Source organism: Branchiostoma lanceolatum, chromosome 11 (genome assembly GCF_035083965.1).
Source record: "Branchiostoma lanceolatum isolate klBraLanc5 chromosome 11, klBraLanc5.hap2, whole genome shotgun sequence".
Taxonomy (NCBI): Eukaryota; Metazoa; Chordata; class Leptocardii; order Amphioxiformes; family Branchiostomatidae; genus Branchiostoma; species Branchiostoma lanceolatum.
Genome location: NC_089732.1, coordinates 17,405,014 through 17,425,241, shown reverse-complemented (window position 1 = coordinate 17,425,241; position 20,228 = coordinate 17,405,014). Strand labels below are relative to the sequence as shown.

The window sequence follows — 20,228 nt, the reverse complement described above, 5'->3', positions numbered from 1 at the left end:
TACCAGTTCCAGTTATGATGGTAAGTCTGCATCAAGTAATTCTTATGAATGACGTCCGCGCGCAATGATTTTGGTCTGTTCCCAGAAAAAAACACAAGAATTTCCGCTTCCTGTAACTATGACCAAATCGTAAGAATAACGTAAAACTCGTCACGCGAAATGCATACATAAACACATGTGCCGTATAACGGTGGTGTGCATGCGCACCACGGTCAAAATACCAGTAGTAGTAGTACTAGTAAGTAAGATGGCGTCGAATTCCACAGAGTATGTGGGTTCGGACGCTAAATATGTGAGCATAAAAGGGCGGCAACGTTGTTGTTGATTGGTACGCTCTTGATGTCGGTCAGGGAGAGCTGACGTTCGCGCAACTGTACGAGACTTGTAGCGGCGAGTGAGTTTCGGCCGTACAATTTTCAGCAAGTCTTGTCAAGATCAGCTACAGTGCATTTCTTCTGCAATGACGAGAAGATCATTGGAGAGGCATTGAAGTTTACTCCGGCCTGCAGGTGGGGCAGGCAACCAAGCAGTTCGGGTGTTTCATCCGCATGGAGGTCGACAAGACAGCTGCCACAACTGAAGCTCCTAGGCCCAAATCTGTTTTTGAGGTATGAAAAGTTCCGTTCTTTAGTCTGTTTTGAATCAAGTACCATGTACGAAAAAAATATAATCTGGGAAGGGGGAGTGTAAGATGAATGCATTCATATATTCTGCATGGATAATGATCATTTATTCATTTCTGGTTATTTATAACGTTACTTGTTGGGGAAAATGTGTTGTTTTTTTAAAATCATTTTTGGTCCATATTTGGCTCTTGAATCATTGCTATTATTCATTAGGATTTCTAAAGCATTGGTAGAAATGTAGTAATGCATGCGAAGAGTTAATCACCAACTAATTTTGCCTTTTTGATATACTATGTTTCTGCAGGCCTGCAAAATCAATGGGATATGGAAAGAAACAGGACAGGACAACAACTGCTGTTCAACTTCAACTGAATTATTCAAATTATTGTTGTTTTCATGATGAATAAAAGAATTTTTAGTTGTTACACTGTGTTCTCTCATTACCTTCGCCGAGAAGATTATGCAGAGGGTAGCGTTTGTTTGTTTGTTTGTTTGTGTGTAGTGGCACAGCATAACTCGAGAATGCCTTGATGGATTGTCTTGGTATTTGGTATGTTGGTAGGTTTTGATGAGACCTAAAAACGATTAGATTTTGGGCCTCCTAGCGGCTTCTTACGGTACTGCAGCGGAACTTCCTGTTTTGATATCTCGTGTTCCGGACATGCTATGGAACTTTTTTTTGAGTGGTAGATAGATCTTTGGACAGAGAGTAAGTGGTGTGGGTTTGGGCCCCCTAGCGGCTTTTTTGGAACTGCAGGAGCAGGTTTTGCATCTGACTTTGAAAGGGAATAACTCAAGAAGGTCTTGATGGATGGTAATAATTTTTGGTAGGTAGATAGCTTGAGTGATGATGTCCATGATTAGACACTTCTTATGCAAATCAGCATCTAATATGCATAAGTAATGAGGAAAGTTTATACATCCGCCAAATTCCATGATAGGGCTCTGAAACATGTGAGATATGTAACTGAGGAAGAGAGAAATATTAGTTGATATGAACTATGCAAATGAAGACCTCATTTGCATGATTAATGAGAAAATACTATAACAAGATGGCCTTGATGGATGGTCATCATTTTTGGTATGTGGATAGCTTGTGTGATGCTTAGTATGATTGGACAATAATTATGCAAATCAGATTCTAATTTGCATAATTAATGAGGCAACTTTAAAAATCCGCTTTGTTCCATGATATGACTATTCAAATTGTAACTGAGGAAGAGAGGACTGTTAATAGATAGAAAATATGCAAATGTGGGCCTAATTTGCATACTTAATGAGTAACTTGTATTATTCCAAACTGGCAAATGACGGCAATTTCATACATTTAATACTTTTTTGTGGCATCGGGAAGTTATGTGAATGTGAACATCGTTGAATCAAATTATGTTAATAAGGGCCTCTTTTGCATAATTGATGATAAATATTAGCATAACCTTCTTTGTTAAGCTCACAATTTGCTAAGCTGATACTAACTTTGGACATGTTATATTTTAAGACAATCAACTGGTATGATTTATTATTGATGAGAAACACTCCTAATACATCAGTCATAAAGGTTAAAATCATTTGGCGAAGGTATGAGGGCGTGGAACTCTAGTTCAATTTGTGTCCTAACATGTGTCGTCGACTATTATATTTCAAATATAGGCATCTTGTTTTTTTCGGCCCTTCTTGTTTTTTTTTCGCGCTCTCGCATTAGATTTAGGGTCTCCAAAGGACGTCATCCATAAAAATTACTTGGTGCAGCCTAACTGAGTCGTTAAGATGGACTTGGTTTAGAGTTTGGGAATAAGGAGGTTCACGATTCCAAGTACGTATGTGCAGCAAATGGCATTCACGGTAATCATTAAAGGTGAAGACATCTTAGACATAAACGAAACACGTCTGGGCATCGTAATGAAAATGGAGGCAATGGTCTATTTATCACTATGCATTTCGCTGTTCATGCTTACTTAGAACCGTGAACCTCCTTATAAGTGTGTCAAGTGATACGCTGTTAGTCGTATTCGAAAGACACGTACCCTGCATTCACCAACGGTTCCATATGACCATACTGACATCCGAAATACTTTACTGGTCTTTACAAGCAGGTCTTCATTGATATATTAGAGAAATTGAAGAGGAGAGAAGAGATTTGTTATATGTCATGTATTTATCAATGTTATATGTAATGTATGTTTTCCAGGACCCCTACTCTTTTGTTCTTTAACGTGCTTGAGGTGGACTATACGAAGGACGTCCCTAACCGAAGTCAGGTGCTCATTTTCACCTTAGTGAAGTGAGGGAAGGCATGTAAAATGCCTTTCCCAAGGGCCCAACATCTGGGCATACCACTGGTTTTGAAGTAAGGATTTTCGGTTCTGAGCGAAACACCCTACCCATTGCGCCACACGATGCCACACCCGCATCTTGTACCCTATTCTCAACATTCCTACACGACGAATGACACATTCCCAATTGGACGGTGTTAAGTTGGATTTGATAGTTATGCATCGCCGTCGGCATCATCATTGTAATTTTAAGAGAATTATGTTTTCGATAAACCAAAATTGACCACTACCGGTGCAATGGCCTAGTTGGTAGAGTGATCGCCCTGCACACGGTAGGTCGTGAGTTCGAACCCCGGCCGGGTCATACCAAAGACTTTAAAAATGGTACATGCTGCTTTCTCTGCTTAGCACTCAGCATTTGGCAAAGAGTATGGAAGTTAAACACACATCACTACCAGCGGACCAGCCCCCTGCTGTAGTGACTTGCACAAATGTGTGTGGCTCAAGGGCTATAGAAATGGAGATGGGCGCCACCCCTATGCGTCTTTTCAAGACGCCCGGGTCACTTTAACTTTAAAGACTTTAAACAGACTCGGGAAACCACCTCATGGCGTAATACACCAGGTTTGTGCTGAACAGTACAGGCTGCATATCTGGACAGATTCATGTGATCCACTCACACCTGGAAAGTGGATCACTCTTTTCGATAAGTGTGAGGGGTTCTTCTACGTGCTAGAGGTGTTGCTTTCCTCAAACACGGGACCTCCATTTCACGTTATATCCCTAAACGAAGCTAGGTACTCATTTTCATCTGAGTAAAATGATAAAATTCGTGTTACGTGCCTTTCCCAGTTGGCACAACGACAACGGGACAAGTAAGGGAACCCAGGAGTCGAACCTCTGGGTTCTGGACCACCCTGGACCACCCTGCCATTACCACGCCAAGACGCTACATGGATGACTTCAACCATAATTTTTGTTTCAATGAATAGTACACAATTTCAATGTCCAGTATAGTGACTTTGCACCGCTAGGACTAGGCTTGGCATACATTCAAATGCATTTAGTAGATATGATACAGTTGGCATTACAGGCAAAAAAAAATGTTATTTTGTCATTTAGCACTTTCATTCGCTTAAGTAATTGTTAACTCTTCACGTGTGCATATGTCATTGAATTCATTGGTCAATCTATGTTTTTATGACCCTACGTATTTCAAATAAACTGAACTGAATGTACTGGTATTCTTTTTAAATATATCATCGATACATACAAGTACACGGGTTTCTGTCATTCTAACAACCCATGGTAGACTACGACTCGAACTAAATAATTACTCTAAAAGTCAGTCTAAGGTTGATCTACCGTAACGCTATTATTCAGGATGTCCGCAGAAGCTCAACTGGTAGCAGCCTCACCGTTGAGCTTCTGGGCCCATGATTTAGTTGCTAACTTGGAGCCCCCGGTTCAATCCTGGGTCAGGACATCTCGTTGCGGCTGCATCCGTTTTTTGGAAGATACGTTTACGTTAAGTGTGGGTATCATGTTCGAGCTACCTCGAGCACATTAAAGGGGAAGGGGAAAATATATCCTGCTGCTGAAACAGCAAGGAAACTGCAATTGCTGCTCTATGGGTCTGAACGAATGAACACTACGGTATGCCCTCTCACCATTGGATGATATGTGTGCTGCGTCCCTTCCGGATCCATAGATAGGAGATGAGGCTGTCTGGTCTGCTTTGTGCGTCCTCTAGTCATCGGTGTGTGTAAATATCTGATAAAATTCCACTACTCGCTTTCCGGGTTAGTTAGGCTGTATAACTAGCCGTAATACCCCATGATGGCATAGGTCGCGCGTAGGCGTGTCGTACGCAAAACTATCCTAATGCTATCTATGAAGAACGTCTAATCCCGCATATATTTTGTACTTTATTCCTATCAATGATTGTCATTATGGAGTGATCCCTGCAGCAAGTAGCCCCGAATCTTCAATTAGTCATAATTGTCTGAGAATACGTGAGCGCTTCGTAGGCGTTCGTTCGTTCATTCAGACTCTTGAAGCACATAATGGCACATAGTTTTAGTAGCAGGGTATGTTTTTAAGGGGAGGGGTTGCTGGTCCTTCCCATTAAAGCGCTTGATGCGGGAGCACCGTTTTACGTCCCTTCCGAAAGTCGGGTGCAGTCCCAATCGAGAAGACATTCCCGGGATTGACCGGGTTCTCCCAGTTACCAACTAATTGGAACCAGGAGCTCAACTGTGCTGCTGCTTCCTGTTGAGCTGTAGGAACACTCCCCTCGTAGGCGTGCCAACTGCAGATCAGAACGACAATGTCGTAATGGTGAATTCAACGCCCAAACTCGGTCTGAAATGTTGTGAAAATAGAACATGCTAGAAATGAACTCAAGCTGTTTTCTTTCTCTTGCGCAACCCGAAAAGATTTCCAATCTCAAAAAGATGTCATCCACAAAAACACGTTTTCGTGGTTATACCGTAGCTACTAGTGATTAATGGCATTACTTAGTTTTGGTGTATACAGTGACAGCATTTCCTTAAATAGAAAAAAATATATATACCAAATCGAGTATAGCATAGTGCTGTGTACCTAAACTCATGCATATGTTCAGGTCCGAATTCGGGTTCGGGTCCAAAGGTTCAGGTCTTGACTTATAGATTCGGACCTGCACCCATGGCATATGCGTGCTAGAAACATATTTTCCCGGTTACATTTAAAAATGCATGCTGGCATAGCTTTTACATGCAATTTGAAAATTTGAAAACAAAATCATATATAATTAGAAAGAAAGCTCATTACTTGGTAGAATACATAATGGTGAGTGTTTTCTTCTTGTTGGAACAAAGCTAAAAATGTACGTAAAATCATATACAGTCAATAGTAAACACAACAGCAATGTTTTCGTCTTTTTCCAAATTTCACGATCTATGGAAGGCTTTAGATGGTTTAGAACAAAAAGGGGAATAAAAGCAAGATATGTTAAAAGAAAACTAAACCTAAATGTTTTACATGCATGTGTCACAGTAGAGATTGGAATCCAGTAGTCTACTGGATTCAAATCTCTATTGTAATATATATATTTAAGTCCAGTTGCAGCCAGCTGTACATGTACGCAGCACTAGTATAGCGTGGGAAGCCGGGATGACAGTTTGAAAGTAAACTTATGCCAAAACACCTGACATTTTCATGTATTCATGAACAGAATGAGGTCCAAAAGATACCAATGACTGACTCAGTCATTTCGTTCTATCACAAACGCCAACCTTGAGAAGAAGTTGACAGCGGAACGGCCTCACGTGACTCACGTGGAATGTTCTCACTGCACAAAATCCATTCTTTAAGTATGCTATAGAGGATGCGTAACGATGTGTTATTTTCATGAACCAAATGCTTCTCGTAAGCTCTATGAATACTTTACGTGTGCATAAGATCAGATTTCGTGTAGTGAAGCTTGAGATGGATTTGACAGAGAAACTGCTCTACCTGGCACCTAAGCATTTGAATGGACTGTTCTCACTGCGCAAAATCCATTCTTTTTAATGACTTTGAGCATACCTTTGCCCTAAGTGTTTTTTTTCATGAACGCAATGCTTGTGCTTAAAGATAAGATTTTGTGTAGTGTCTGGTCCCTGAAATGAGGCACCGTGACAGCATGTTCCTTAGTGAAGTCTCACTGGCTCAGAGATACGAGTTAAGCGGAAATAGGCACACGTTAACGCACCTGGTGCACTTAATCTTATAGCCCAGAGACAGCCGGCAAGCGCACTCGCGCAACTCTAACGCAGCTTCCCTCCAGCTAAATGATTATCAAAGTATAATTGACGTTCCGGTGAATGAGATGATTTGTGGCAAAACGCTAATTAACGTACCATAGCAAGTCCAGGATACGTCGATGAAGGTTAGACATACATGTAATAAGTAAGAGGCGCCAAATAACAGTAACTAAAGCAACTGGATGAAATTTGGAAACGGCCAGACGTTTCAGGTAGCATCCAGTACCTTTCGTCAGTTACACTGAACAAGATCTGCCAAACAGCAGTTCTTTTTACCAGAAACTAGGAATCGATATGCTGGTGAGGTGCAGAAAAATTCCAGGTAGTCCGATAGAAAACAAAGATAAAAAAGTCATTAGACGCTTTGTCATTAGACAAAGTTAATGCTAATGAATCAATTAGCTCCAGTTGTTTGATCACAGGAGCTACTGTTGTTGATAGATTTCAGGGCTTATCAGAAAGCATTGTGTTTTGATGAGAGTTGATACAAAACTGCAATGACCCGGTGTTTTGTTCAGGGGAAGGTTCCATAGCCTACTTAGGCCGTATCGGCTGTGTCTAGGGCACATTATTCGCCCATTCTTCGGTCCTCTCCTTCCACCGTCTTTTACCTCCCAAACTTAAGATCATATACCCATTTTTACACCTGAGTAGAATGAGGAAAGTGTCTTTTCCAAGGACACAACATCTACATGAAGCTACCAGGAATGCCAGGAATCGACCCCGTGACCTCTCAGTGATCTCGTGTCATTCGATCGACGCCACTTGGTGTTTTCTACTTTGCAGGCGTCCTTTATGAAATTTGAGTCATTGTTTTACAAATCCTACAGCACATTTCACATGATATTTCTTCAAACCATTAATTCCTTAAGACGTCGACCCCAGTAAAACTATGTAAATTCGGATAATGTAAACTATAGACTTCAGAATGCTACTGGCACCCTTACAGTTCACATCAGTGGAGGCCTGGCTGAGACAGTTAACCAAGCACAAGTTACTGTTCAAGTTATGTTTGAAATAACAAACAATAGATAAGAAATTAAAGGTCGGCTACACATTAAGATGATAGCTTAAAGGACGCACAGTCCAGAAATAACAACAGCAAGTAATGACAACAATGACCTGTGATCTACATTGTAGTTTGAGACATTGGCTGGCAGTTATAAGTACAGTTCTACAGAGCCCCAGTTCATGTTGGTTTCTTAGACCGTACAAGCAGACACGATTCGAAAATTTGAACAAGGGGGATTTTCCACAAACTAAAAGTTGAGGATAGTATATTCTTGATTATCCAAGGGATCTTATCTGATTGAAACCTCCTTGGATTATGTAACTTTCTTACAGTTGTCTGAGCCATTCTACATGGTTTGATAATGTTCCTAGTAAACCAGTACAGAAAAAACAAGAGTTCCACGACCTCAAATCTCAATTCTATTCATGCAAATGACTTACACATTTGCATACTATATGCTTGGTCATAAACACCTTTATCTACCTTACATGTTGCAATATTGACAGTCCTATAATTTTCCAATTAGATGAATTATGGTATTTTGCATTAGTTATGCAAATTAGGAATTTATTTGCATAATTGGTATCTGTTGATGCTCCACTTTCCATAAACTACAAGTTACATGTATTTGAGCCTGATAATGGAAAACACTGCAAATATAGATTTTCCTCATTAGCTATGCAAATCAAGTCACAATTAGCATAATTTGCACTTCATTATGTATATCTCTGTCTAAGATACCTGCATATTAAGTATCATATTGACAGTCCTATAATTTTCCAATTAGATGAGATATGGTGTTTTCAATTGATTATGCAAATTAGGAATATATTTGCATAATTGGTACCTGCTGATGATCCACTTTCCATAAACTACACATGTTACATGTATTTGAGTCTGATAATGGAAAACACTGCAAATATAGATTTTCCTCATTAGCTATGCAAATTAAGTCCCAATTAGCATAATTTGTACTTCATTCTGTATATCTCTATCTAAGCTACCTACATACTAAATATCATGGAAATCCGTTGTTCCTTTGTTCAGTTATTCTCCCTAGAAGATTTTCAGAAAAACGCCCTTGCAATTCCAGAGAAAGATGCTAGGGGGCCCAAACCTACACCACTTCTTTATGACATCACAAGCTATCTGCCACCCAAAAATCAAGACCACAGCACGTCCAGGTCAAAAGATACAAAAATTGAAGTTCTGCTGCAGTACCAAGGTCACATACCAGGGGGGCCAAAATCGACCATGACCTTCCGCTTCACAACACCAGCCCACATACCAAATATCATTGTAATCCATCAAGAGGCTCTTGAGTTATGCCGACTGGAGTGGTGCGGAAACACAAACACACACACACACACACACACACACACACACACACACACACACACACACACACACACACAGACAGACACACACAGACAGACACACCCAAAACTATATCTCCATTTTTCATGGAGATAAAAAAAGAATTTCTTTACCAGCATTATGGTAATCTGTCCCTGCCATTGTTCTTGGCTGGCAGACAGTCCAATCATTTTATGAGTTTATGTAGTTATGGGTGTCCATCCACTTCTCAAACTGCTGGACAGGTCACAGTGGGAGCACTACCTTATCCCTCTTGCCCTGGGAAAGAAATCCGTTCCTTTAAATCAGTTCCATTAGAACGCATTGAAACTATAATACCAAAATAGTTTGAAAGTCTATACTTTGTTCCGGTGTCGACATAAGCTTGTGAAAGTCAAAATGGCCATGCATGTTAGAATCCTATTCTTGGTAATACGACAAAGTTTTCATTTTACACTTAATAACTTCGAAGATATATAAGTCTACCTCCATCCCTTATAAAGCATTTTAAGGATGAAAAGATCTGATTCCAGAAGAACTCCTGGCGCCATTCCCGCTTTAATTCTCTTATCTGTGCATAAAATAGTCTTGCTGCCCATGGAGCCGCACAAATCAGGATTTTGATATGATTGTAGCATAAGTATTCAGTTAATGTTCACTGTGACTTAAATGTTTAAAGTACGTTTCGTCCAGACGACAGTTAGCGTCAAAAGAGACAAGGCATCTAAAGGCAATGAAAGCTAAAACACTTTGCATTGATTCTGATGATGCACACATTATCAATCGTTCAGTAACATTCTGTGTTCGTTCGTGCAGACAACTTTAGTGCCTAGTTGCACATAGGGCAGCAAGTTTCCTTGCTGTTTCAGTGGCAGGGTATATGTTTACAGCGAGGGGTTTCTAGCCCTTCCCCTTTCACGTGCTCGAGGCAACTCTTCAAACACTTTATGTCCCTTCCGAAAGACGGGTGCAGCCTCAACTTAGATATCCTGTCCCAAGATTGAACCGAGGTCTCTTAGTAAACAACCAACTGGAACCATTAACTCAGTGAGACTGTTGCCAGTTGACATGGGATATTCCTAGCATATAGCGTGCGAGTCAACTAAAGACAAGATGACCAGATTAATAGATAAATTATAGAACATACAAACTGCGAGGTGAGCCAAACCCACACCACGTCCTCCCAGCCCCAAAAGCTATCTACCGGCGGAAAATGAACACCAATAGCATATCCTTAAAATAAGATACGTTCTGCTGCAGTATCAAGGAAAGCCGCTAGGAGGCCCACAAACGCGGGCATATCTATTCTGGGTTGCAGTGCGCACCCACATGCACTCTCTTTGCGCTAGAGGATGCGACCGTGCTGCGACCGTATAGCGACCAAATACTTCACAGATTGCTCAACGAATTTTATAGATAAAGAACGTATTTCTTAAACGTTTTATGGTCTTTTGATTGAATCATACTTTTAAATGCGCATACATTTTGCGTCATATTCCAATTATGAAATCAAGGGTTACACGAATCGATTTTGGTCGCTGTACGGTTGCTCAGTGATCGCCATAGTGAAAAGGGGGCCATGCCAAATATGGCTAAATATCACTACTATCCATATTACGACAAGTAGGTCAAACCGTTGTCCACACACACAACATGGTGCTAAAAGGAGCCATAGAAATGTTGTTCCCGACAAAGTTATAATCCTTGCTTAGTTTCCGTGATAGGCATAGCAAAAAAAAAGTAACGTCATCCGAAAAGAGAGCTACACAGGGTCAAAATGTCAGCATTAACAATGACGTAAAACTTCACAAAACTCACTTGAGAAATGCCAAAATATGCGTTTTTCCGTCACAGTTTGCCCCACAACAGTGCAGCATACCATGCTTTATATACCGCAGGAACAGCTGCAATAGTACTGATAAGCAAAACGCCACACGAGTCTGCTTGATGACGACATTTAACAGACTTTGTCAAGCCACTCCAGACGATACCATACGGAACACATGCCTGTACATATTGGGTATGTTTTAGAACTAACCACATGCTGTAGAGTGACGTCATGAATCTGCATTGTTACCTCCGAGAAGCAAGTCACCTTCGACAGGGGGTTGTGTTTTTGTGTTCGCACATATAACTAAATTTTCTTGCGATGGATTTGTATGGATTTTGGTTATGGTTATGTGGGTAGTTATTAAAGTTCAAAAGAAACCTTGCGATTTTCGCCCTCCCCAGCAGTATTTTAAAATACTCAACAAGTGCAATGTGTACTACATATTCGTACATCAAATGTTTAACAGCTTAATCTATTAACAGAATTAGACAGGGAGTATTTGAAATTCATCACTCCTATGTCAGATCAAAAATTTCATGTGCCTTGCCAGCGATCGACAAAAAAAGGCTAGGGTCTTCAGGCTGTTTTTGTCAAGGTCGGTCGGTCGGGTAACCGGGAACACAACATTCTCCCTAGGCCCGGCTACGGCCACACTGATTTGATTATATGCATTGCATCCGCGCGCAGATCAATTTTCGTCAATTTACAAAAAAAAGCTTGCGACCAAACTGTAAATTGTAAAAAAAACAGTTGCAAAATGAGAAAACATTTGCCGTAAATTGACAAAATATCGGAAGCTGGATGCTTTCAAGATATTTCCAAAATATATAAATACGTCCAAATATGTCCAAACTTTCATTTTTAATTGTTTGAACAATTTACAACTATTTTAATTTAGATAGTCTTTTATCTTAAATTGTTCAAACTTATCAGCAATGTCATCTGCATTAGCATGTGCCCTTTCGGTGACATGGAATTGACTAATTCTGCCCAACTTTTTCCTTGCACGCTTACATCAGGTTTTGGGGGTACCCAGAGGATGGCATCCATATAACCACATCACTTTGGCCTAAATCAAACCCACCAAATCCTGAAACGTTGATAGTGGCATTAGGATGCGCTCTGCCGTAAATTTCAGAAATGCCTCTGAGATAAACCATACCGAATGCAATTACTTCCACTAAGAGGTGGATTTCTCAACCACTGGGTATCTCTACGTTAGGGTAAACCGTTTATGCCATGAAGATTATAATGATGAATTTCTGGCTCATGGCATCACGTTTCGTTCAGCACAAAAGCTCCAAAAGGAAAGTAAAAGATTTTAAGTTCGCGTAGGCGGTCATTGGAATAGAACATCGACCAAAACGTCTGAAATAGATTAACTAAATGGAACTGTGGAGCAAAAGGTGACGTAGTGTTGGTCTTCATGCATCTTGGAAGGAATGTAAAACGTCCAAAAATGTAGATGATATTTTGCTTTTAGGCTCGTTTATTGCGAGTCTGTTTGAGTCATCATAATCCCCTACAGATTAAGGAATGTCCCTATATAGTTCAACTGATAGCAGCCTCACAGTTGAGCTCCTGGTTCCAATTACTTGCTAATGCCTCGGTTCAATTTCCAATCCGGGGCCCGGCCGGGCTGTTTGCGAAAACGAAAAATAGAAGAAATGTATGTCAAGAAAATACACAATATATGGTTAGGAGTAATTTTTTTACGTTCTGGTCTTTTGTGGTCTTTCATGTCATATTTTTCGTTTCCACAAGCTGCCCGGCCGGGCCACGGATTGGAAATGGGACCAAAGAATTACTAGGAGACCCCGATTCAACCCAGGGTCACCCGTCTCCCGGAAGAAACGTCAAAAGGATCCAGTCTTCGGGGTAATACGTTAAAGTGGATGGGCATTCATTTTCGCCTTATTTCAGGCAGCAGGAAACTTTGTTTCCCTCTGGAGATAGCCAACATGGCAAGAAAATATAAATAAGATTGGCAATGAAAACACATTGCCATGGCGACGGTGTAAGGTTTGCTATTTGTTAATGAATGCTTGTCAAAAACTCCTTCTTCCAGTTGGATACGGTCGTTGCAACACGTTGGTTCTGCTTGGAGACTAGGTTGGATACGTGTGCACTTTAAATGCTAGATTAGATTGTCGAACATCTTGGACTTGGTATGGTCGTGGTAGATTGCTATCAGTACTATACACATTGCTTTTCCATGATGCTGGGCTCTGTATCAGTTACATGTGTTGGGCAATTTGGGCCTGTTTTCGACGATGACGAGATTAACAGTGAGTATATATTACATATCTCTATTCTATAACTGTACCTTGACATTGTAGTATTGACCGCACTTCTTCAAAGCTAGCTGCCTATTAAACCATGAAATATCTTATACAATCTTTAACAGTACAGTGGACACAGCCAAATGATGGATGACAGCGGTCCTCGTCAAAAGACTGCTTGGGATCCCAATTTTTGTCACTACATAATTCTATCCACAGTTCATCATAAGTCCTGCAATTTCCTGATGAATCTATTTTCTAGATGCACGTAAAATGACCAGGACGACGGTCGGACTCCACTGTACCATGTTCTGTTTCTTATTATTATCATTGGGTAGGCTGAATACTCTCTCTTCGCAGCCAGGGGCTGAATTGTGAGGAGCGCACTTTTGGCGGGGCTAGATCGATAGGGTCTGTAGCGACTGCCATTCGGCGCGCAGGTGACTTCAATACAACAATAGCCCCATGCATGTGCGGCCATAGGACTGTCGGTTTTGAATCACTCACACCGGGAAGGACCCCTACTCTTTTCGATAAGTGCGGTGGGTTCTTAAACCTGATCGAGGTGTGGCTCTCATCAAACACGGGACCTCCATTTAACATATCGGTCGCAAAGAAACACAACAAAAATAGGTTAGTGGGTGAAAAAAGTAAGCATTCCTATATAGCCTGGATGCCAGACTGCTTCCAGTACCTGCATGGGCCAGTTAGTTTCTCGGCTCAATGCCAACATGCCCCCAAGGAAAATGTGCTGAAGACCCCCTCAGTTAGACCCTCAGTTAAAAGGCGGAACATGCGCTTGTCTCCCTGGCGAAGGGTCATTGTAGCTGAAGGGTCGGTCTTTGTGTTTTTACGTTATTTATTCATCTATTAATCAGCTGAAGAATACTCAGGATCCAGAGGTGATCCACTATAGTAAGTAGCTAATATCAAACATCACATCTGAAAATAAAACTGACATAGACCAACACAATTATTAACAATAAGTAACAGCATTTGGGTAGTCCGACACAAACAAGCAATATATACAATAAACAATCAACATATAAACCCAGTAAAGTTTTGGAACGTTTGCTAAATACAATATAAGCCTGGGTAAAGCTCAAAATTTCACAATTGAATTAAGAAGAAACAAAGGATGAATAAATGCGAGCTTGATCAGACAGACTGTTAGGATCAAGGATGGGGCCTAAAATAGTTGTTGCCGAGAAGGTTTAGTCTTGTAGATAGGGCAGTATACAAGGTAATGAACAACCTGTTCGCTTCGACTCCCATGTCACAGATGCTGGCATGACTTGTAACTAAGTTACATGAAATAAACTTTCACGGTTTAGACTGCAGGTGCCCATGCGAAGGCGTGTGAGGAGGGTACAGGTGTACAAGGGACCATAGCTACGATGTGGGTAAAATGAGCTGAGGCACGTACTAATTTCACTAAATGTTTTTATAAAACGAAAGATCAAGTGATCGATTAGCTATATCAACACCGTTCAAGTGTCGTGATGCGTTGCATAGGAAAGAAAAGATTTTTGGTATCGAGTTGTAGAGCAAAGCGGTAGCTAAATTTGTTGCGAAGTTCGTAAGAGGTGGAAACGGAAACTTCGGGAGGGATCAAGTCCTTGTCATACTGGCGAGTATGGCTATGAACAATTTTGTAGAACATGATCAGTGAGTACAGTGAACATGACGACGATCCGAATTCGAAGTTTTTCCCGACCTAGTTCAGCAAGGAGTGAAGAATACGAAGACCCCCATACAGCCCATGAAACTGCAAGAGCGCATTCGTACATCCACATTAAGTACATCCGTGTCATGTAATGTCAGCATAGGACGGATAAAGGATTTATAAATAACATCAAGTCTTTGTGTTGACATCTGGCATCCAGCTGGTGGAATTATATCAGTCCCTCCGGATCTCAGGGCAGGACTTTCTAGATCGCTGACAGCAGGGCGCAGCCAATCACCGACAACTGGGCGTGACCAACAGCAGGGCGCAACCAACCGCCGACAGCTGGGCGTAACCGACAGCAGGGCGCAACCAACCACCGACAGCTGGGCGTAACCGACAGTAATGCTTGGCCAACCACCAACAAACCAACCGCGGTAAGGCGGAACCAGGGCAGAGCCAACGACAGTCGACCTATCAATCACGCTTTTAGGATGCCATATGACCATTTGACCATCTGAAGTTTGATCTATTGTTCAAAAGTGCTCGTCACTATATGGGTTTCATTCCAAAGACCAGGCCACCAAGAACAAAAAGGGAAGGTCAAGCAGCTTCGGTACTCAGGAAAGCCAAAAAGATACCAAAAGCAGGTACCTGCGACTCCGTGGACTGAACATCGACCTCCACCCGTCCGGAGCCGAGGAAAAGGCCAGGAAGCCGCCCACACCTTCCGTCAGAGACTCAGATAGCGGTCTGAAGGTTAGTGAAGTTCTAGGTCTAAAGCTGTTGTACGGCGCATATTTTTCCATACACATAGAACTTGCAGTTTCTATGCTTGATCACTACGTTATTTCGTGGTCTGCATTAATTCTATTGTCCAACATAGTGGTTACAAACCTCAAGTCTTCTATATGTCTTGCACACTGCATGATGGTAAACTGATTTGAAATTGTAGCACCCCTGGCCCCCAATATACCTCATCATGAGTCCGTTTAGATTTTACAGATTTTCATTTGTGCAAATTTCTAAGTACGGTTTGAAAGAGAGATGATAAGTACCTTATCTTTTTGACATGGAAATGTTTCTTGCAAACTTACAAATTCACAAATATCCTGTTAAGCTCAACCGACACAAATATTCTTCACCGGTTAGTTACAGATTATCCCAACAGTTAGCCATTTATGTGCATTGATTTAATTTGAAGTTGCAGGAGTTTTGTTTATTTATTTGCAGAGAGGACCATGGCCACGTAAAATGAGAAACTTCTAGAAGAAAAATGAATTTTCTACATGTCAAGTTACGGACGTGTCTAGCTCTTAGATCGCGGAAATGCTTTCAACTGTAGGGTTGAACAACGTAACCATAGAAAGCATAAGACATATGTCATCCCCCATTTTTCACCGAATATCATAGGAATATTAATCCCTAACACGTTCTGGCAACTAATAGTTAGTTGCATGTCATGTGTGAAACTGCTGTACAACCAAAGTTGAGAATAATTAATCATTTTGCTCTTTTTCAGGAGTTACGAGAGGATAAGAATATGAGGATGAAGGAAGGCTGGAGCAACCAAACCGGGCAACGTGTCAGGAGGACAAGTTACATGGAGGTGGTTCAAACAGTATTTTGACCAGGTACTTGAAAACCAGGCCAACCCCATGCTTGGTTTGGACTTGGGGAAGCGAGGGGATGGTGTGATTTATAATAAGATTGTACATTGTGTGAGAGAGAGAATGACATTTCAATGATCTAAATAAAACTAATAGACGTTTACATTTTACATGTTCATTATGGTTGTCATGGAAGGAGATGATTGAGCCTGTCAACATATATTAAGGTGTTACTAATCCGTTCTACATTGTTTCTTTCAGCTCTGCATGACAACAAAGACAACAGTCATAAGCAAGAGTTGAACTTTGACGACGGTAACAGAAACAGCAGCTTCCAAATGCAGTCTATAACCTAACCAACAATCGTAGGGATCAATCTTGTCAGGCTTGACATCCAGTCTATAGTTCCAGCATTTCCGTGGCATCAATGGTCATTTAAACAATTTGCTGTAAGATTAACAGTATCACAAAGAGCATGTTTTTGCTTTAATATCTTATGAACATACATTGTTTGATAGTAGATAGATATCTGTTAGATACGTGATAGATAGTAGATATGTGATAGATAGTAGTTTTGCATAAGTAGGGATATCAGAGCCCTACGTTTTTGCGTGTTCTGTATATATGTATGTCTCATGCGTAAAACAAGTTAGTGTGCGTGTCGATTGTTGAATATGTATTATGTAAGACTTGCCACTACATAATTGCTCATAGCTTTTATCGTGTTCATTGAATAAAAGAAATAAAACCGCACTACACTTGTCTTTTTCTTTTTCAACGAAGGCGATTACAACAAACCCTAACTCAAAATATATGACCTGCTTGAAACATAGTCATTCAGCATTTGAAATCAGATCGTGTAAAGTCAAAAGTTAATTGTGTTCCTGTCGTTCGAAGCTAAAACAAAAGAAAATACTTTTTTAAAACATCAAACTTACATATATCCATTTTCCTACTTGAATCTTATCAGTATAAATACGAGTTTAACATTTTTCTCGCTATTGCAACGAAAAAATAATAATTTACTTGTTACACATGTTGGTGACAACCTTCGCTACATTTACTGCTAAGATAGATAATACATCACCACCCCGTCACTTCAAAGTATTATATTTTGACAAATACATGACGAAACATACCATCATTGAATTGACGAATCAAACTGTTTGCCAACTCCGTTACTTTCAAAATGAACATAGTGACAGGCAACTTCAAAACAAATTCCCCAGGGAATACTCATATGTTGAAACTACGCACGCGCGAACGCATAACAGACATACCTGTACAATTCTGGGAATTCTTGCAGATCGGGCGTATAATATACTGTTAGGCTCGCCCCTAAGGCGTCGCCAAAAATGGGAAAATATGTCGTGTAATAGCTGTGATTGTACTTGTAGAAGAGACACTAGTGAGGTAGCCTTCAGTGCAGTTGCTAACATGGTAAGTGATACTAGGCTACAACACTAGTGTAACTTTCGAACTTCTTGAATACAGGAACAAACATTTTGTTGGCTGTGTTTTGTAACTTCTTTTCCTGTTACAACGTTTATGGGCTTTTTTAAAAAGTTAGAAACGCTTTTTGGACCAATCTTTTTTCGTGCTCTCTCATAGATTTGGATTCTGCAGAGGATGTCATTCATAAAATTTACTTCCCGAGGCCTCAGCGGGTATTACAGATTGAAAATATACATATACATAATTTATGATCACGTGGCCATCTCGGGTGTTCTTGCGGATGGTTACCCTTTGTCTGAACCAATGATCGCAGTCACCTTAAGAAATAAAAATGTTCAGTGTCATAAACCATAGCAATACATCACGAACTAACGTCGACCATTTCAATTCACAAAATCGATGATGTAACTAGTACAACGGAATCTCAGTCAGAGCCACGAGGAGTTATTGACCTTTTGTGTGCATAATGCAAAGCAATTTTACCATCATATGAAATAAATTTCAGTTTACAGAGCAAGGTTTCAAAAGAAATTTCCAGTGCATCCATATAAGTATCCATAAAACAATTTAGCACATACATGCAAGTGCATATATCTGCTTAAAGGGAGACTCATAAGCAACGCAAAGTCTTCTTGTTCTGCAGATAATATTTTTCAAACAATAAAAGGAATTGAGTAATAAATTAAAAAAACATATTTTAGAATGCTTTACTCGTTACCTTTTATCTATTTAGAACTTAAGAATATTCTTGATACTTCCGTAGGTAAACATCATTCTCTTCATTGACAAAGGGCAGTCAGACGGACGCCCGAAACGTCTGAGTGGTAACGATTAAATTTTATTACTCTATTGCTGACCCGGATGGTTAACATTCACAAACGCATAAAAGGAATTGTTTTGGTGACCTTACCTTCAAGCTGGATTTGGCAGCAGTTGCATTATACAGCAACGATATTCTGACCTATCCAGAGTACCCACCATTTGAATTACAGTCAGGTGCAACGTATTATAGAGCCATCAGCTATAGCCTTAGGAAATTCATTTTCCACCTGCTTTGGGTCAAAAATCGACATTGATCTCTGGCAATCACCCCATTGAAACCCACACTTGAGATTTAGAATCTAGGTCTGATCTTGAAACTAAAGTTTGTAGCATGTCTGGGAGGGGAATACTCAGTTAATGGATTAAATATGGTTCATTGATCGTACATCTGCGATGAAACTTAACAAACTATGGTTAATTTTGTATTCAGAAATATGTCCTTTTTCTGGAGGTGAGTCCTCCTTTAAAAACCGATGAAGATCATTGAAGTTCTTTAATCTCAAGTTCACAATGTTGTTGTGCACTAAGTTCCAGAGTGACTTCAGAGAGCGGATATTTCTGACATTGAAGATAATCGCGGAAGACATTGACAAACCGCGGCGGTCGATGTGGGACTTGGCGATAATCCCGTTAAGTAGTACGCCGGGACACTTCGGGCGTACATCAACCTCTTTACGACATAGGCGCTCGGCGAGCGGAAATAAGTTTCAAAAGGATTGATGCTAGTAATAAACATGAAAAGTATCTATTGAATTCGTAGGTTCTAGATATACATCTTGTACCACCTACGGGAACGGCGCTCGGAAAAATCAAAAGGTTCTAAAAGTTTGGTCCTAATGATAAACAGTAGAGGTAATTCTTCAATTATTAGGTACAGAAAATGCACTGCAAAACTGGTGTGTTACGCTATGAGGCGGTCTAAAGGGTATGAAAAACAACCAAACAAACAAAGTCTGTTTATGCTTGGATAGATCATCCAGCATAGTGCAAATCCATGTTTTGGTACCCAACAGATCCATGTCAATCATTCTCTAAGATGTGAATTTGATCAGTCAGTGCAGGCAACGTTTTCTAAACCACGTCATCTGGCTAAGTAACAAAGAATTTTTTGCCCTTTTAGAGAATCTTCTATTATCTGACTTTCGCAAAGTGAAAGTTGGGTACATTCCTTACTTTCCTTCAACGACACATTTGCCCTTTCCATTTGAAGATTGAATTTCCGTGCTAACCTTCTGACATTAAGCCATAAGAAGTAAAGCGTATGGATGGCATCCCCGTAAAAACAACAAGATGCAGAACCTTTTAAAATAGAGCGCAAAGTTATACTTCACGGTTGCAGCCTAGTATCATTTACTAAGTCAGCAGCTACACATAAAGTTACCATACTACTGTAATTTCTAGATCTCCACTCATAACTAACTCACAATTGTCACTTCAACAGGTTCAATCAATGCTACCACACGACATATTTTCAAATTTTTAATATTTTGTCGTCATGTTGACCCTC

General features: G+C 40.4%; 1 protein-coding gene and 1 long non-coding RNA gene across 2 annotated transcripts in view; one reads left to right on the top strand and one right to left on the bottom strand.

Annotated features, from left to right (window-relative positions):
* The window catches only part of LOC136445028 (3',5'-cyclic-AMP phosphodiesterase 4C-like), a 366,783-nt gene that overhangs the window by 269,069 nt on the left and 77,486 nt on the right, over window positions 1–20,228 (bottom strand). The window lies entirely within an intron of this gene.
* On the top strand, window positions 182–1,051 carry LOC136444953 (uncharacterized). Its single transcript, XR_010757363.1, has 2 exons — window positions 182–608; window positions 931–1,051. It is a non-coding gene; the product is annotated as an uncharacterized lncRNA (long non-coding RNA).